General features: G+C 41.1%; 1 pseudogene; it reads right to left on the bottom strand.

Moving 5' to 3' along the window:
- Positions 1-1,623: 1,623 nt before the first annotated feature.
- LOC110213665 (ATP synthase F(0) complex subunit C2, mitochondrial pseudogene) lies at positions 1,624-2,116 on the bottom strand (annotated as a pseudogene).
- Between the last annotated feature and the right edge of the window lie 803 nt (positions 2,117-2,919).

The following is a 2,919-nucleotide window of genomic DNA, read 5'->3' as shown; positions in this document are numbered from 1 at the left end:
TTTACCAAACTCATTGTAGAAGGAAGAGGAGTAATCTGGAGATCTGTACACAACCGCCACCAGGATTTTCATTGGTGGTAGAGATGAACAGCATGAATAGCAAAGGAGAATAGGTTACTGAGTGATGGAGGTAGAGAGAGGACCTGGAAGAGGCAATGGGGAGCTAGGATTGTTCCAACTCCCCCACATCAACCAGTGAGCTGAGAAGAATCAGTGAGGCAGCCAGTATTGGAAAGGGTGGCTGGGGAAGCTGACTCTTCAGGGAAGAGCCTAGGTTTCCATAATGGCTAGAAGATAGAAGAAGTGAGAGAATAAAAGATTTAGGATAAAGAGAGGTTTGTTATTCATGGAATAGGCATTCCAGAAGACACAGAAGCAGGGGAGGGTGTGTTTGGTTGAAACTTTGTGCTGGGAGGGTTGAGGGGGATGGGAATAAGGTGTAGGGTTGTAGGGGATGGTGAATGGGATTTGGAGGAGGACCTACAGGGATTCAAAATCACTGGGATGTGTAGGGTATAAGCATGCTCGTCACAGAGTTGAAGGCACCATTTCTCTTCCCAAAGGAGGCTGGAGGTAAGATGGAAGGCATAGAGTAAAATGTTTAGATGGAAGGCCCCATTTCAGTATATTTCTTACCTTTGAAGGCTGGAGATTAGGCAGGAAATGACGCAGCAAGAGATGGAAATCCTGTTCCCCACAGACTTTCCTTTTCCTCTTTCCTTAAGAGAAAGGCACAGCAGGAGATTGAAGGCCAGAGGTCAAAGAGAAAAGTTTTTTCAACAAAAAAGACCCCAAATTCAATTTACCCAGACCCGTAGTTTGAGAAGGAGACAATCCTACAAGAACCAGGAAGAAAGGCAATGCATACTAAAAACATCCATTTGAGTTTTACAACTTTTCCTACAGAAAGCAAGGTGGAAGAAATAAAAATATGACATAGAGAAAATTGGCAATACAGTACTTATTAACCAAATCAGTCTTCTGATTTGTCAAGAGCTGGGCATTTGATTTTTGAAGTTTTATTTATTCATTTTGTGGAGGCAGTTGGGGTTAAGTTACTTGCCCAGGGTCACACAGCTAGTAAGTGTCTGAGTCTGGATTTGAATTCAAGTTCTCCTGACTCCAGGGCCAGTACTCTATCTACTGTGCCACCTAGCTGCCCCTAGACATTTGATTTTAAAGTAAATTTTATATTTTTATTCTGAACTTAATAAATACCTAATACACTAAAAAAATTAAAAATAAAAAATAGAAAGATGATTGTACATGAAACTTTGTATCTCTATTCTATAAAGTTTCCTTTTCCTTTTTTTTTTTTCAGCCAAAGACAAGGTTTATTAAAGATCCACCGTATTAGCTGGACTTTTAAGGACTCTGAGCACCTATGAGCTATTGGCTAGATTATAAATCTGAGCCCCATTTCCTTTTAAGTATATATAACAAGTTCAGTGTATAACTTTTCTCCCCAGCCTATTAATACAGTATTTGTCTTCCCTTTGTCAAATTCTGGACCAGTGATTTTCTCCAAGGCTGCCTGGGGAGGGGAAGGTACACATAGGGTGGACAAGACATGGAAGCACGAAGAAGAATATTTGAAAATGTTAGGGAATACATATAGCTCCATCATGTGGTGAAGAGGATGAGGAAGGCCACCATCAGGCAAAACAGCCCCATGACCTCAGAGAGAGCAAACTCCAGGATGACATCAGAGAAGAGCTGCTGTTTCAGGGAGGGGTTCCTGGCATAAACGATGATGAGACTTCCAAAGGTAGTCTCAGTTCAGCTCCAAAGCCAGCCACTCCCACAATGGCAGCCTCAGCCCCAGCCCCAGAGAATTTGGCTGTTGTTGTTAATGTCCCTCGAGATGGTGTTAGTTTGGAAGCTACATTTTGGGACAAGTGAGGTCAGGGGACTTGATACTGCCAAGATGCTGAGGTTTTCATCTGTAGTTGTTTTAACACCACTGCAGATACAGTCAACTCAGCAGCTGAGAGCTGCCCCTCCCAAAAGCAGGGGTAGAGATGAACTGGGTGCACCTGTGTATTCTCAGGGGGTGAGGGGCAAAGCAGAAGAACTGCCTGCAGAGCAGAGCAGGGAAGACAGAGAACCCACACATAGTTTTCAAAGCCCTCCTTCTTGTCTGTTTTTCTGGCTCTCCTTTGCTGTTGTTGTTCAATTTTATTTTATTTTCATTTCCACATTCTATTCCTCTCCTTGTCTTCCAACCGTTGGGAAGAATACAAAACCCATTATAAATTTAACATCATGCAAAACACATTTCTGGATTAGCCATGTTTAGAGAGGAGGGTGGGGAGGCCAAGAAAAAGAAAGAGAAAAAAAATATGCTTCAATTTGCACTCTGAGCCCGCCAGTTCTCTATCTGGAAGTGGATTGTGTTTTTTTTATCATTTGTCTTTCGGAGTTGTGGTGGCTTATTGTGTTGATCAGAATTATTAAATCTTTCACAGTTGATTATCTTTACAAAATTGCTGTTACTGTGTATAGTGTTCTGGTTTTTCTCACTTACTCTGCATCAGTTCATATTCTGTCATCCCAGGTTTTTCTGAAACCATCTTCTTTGTCATTTCTTATAGCTCCATAGTATTTCATCATATTTGTATGTTATAATTTTCAGTCATTCCCCAATTGATGGGCATCCTCTCAGTTTCCAATTCTTTGCCATGACAAAAGCATTATTTTTGGACATATGTGTCTACTTTTTTTTTTCTAATCTCTTTGAGGTATCATCTCCTGTATCCTTAAAGAATTCTTACTAGACACTATCATCGTCTTAAGCTTTCATCTTGTGTCTCTCCTGTCTTTCTCAGCCAAATTCCTTGGAAAAGCTTTCTACTAGTTAGCTCTATGTCTTCTCCTCAGCCCTTTGCATTCTGGTATTCAATCTTATTACTCAACTGA

Source organism: Phascolarctos cinereus, unplaced genomic scaffold, assembly GCF_003287225.1.
Source record: "Phascolarctos cinereus isolate Bilbo 61053 unplaced genomic scaffold, phaCin_HiC Scaffold_9;HRSCAF=440, whole genome shotgun sequence".
NCBI classification, from domain to species: domain Eukaryota; kingdom Metazoa; phylum Chordata; class Mammalia; order Diprotodontia; family Phascolarctidae; genus Phascolarctos; species Phascolarctos cinereus.
This window is presented reverse-complemented; position numbering and strand designations above follow the sequence as displayed.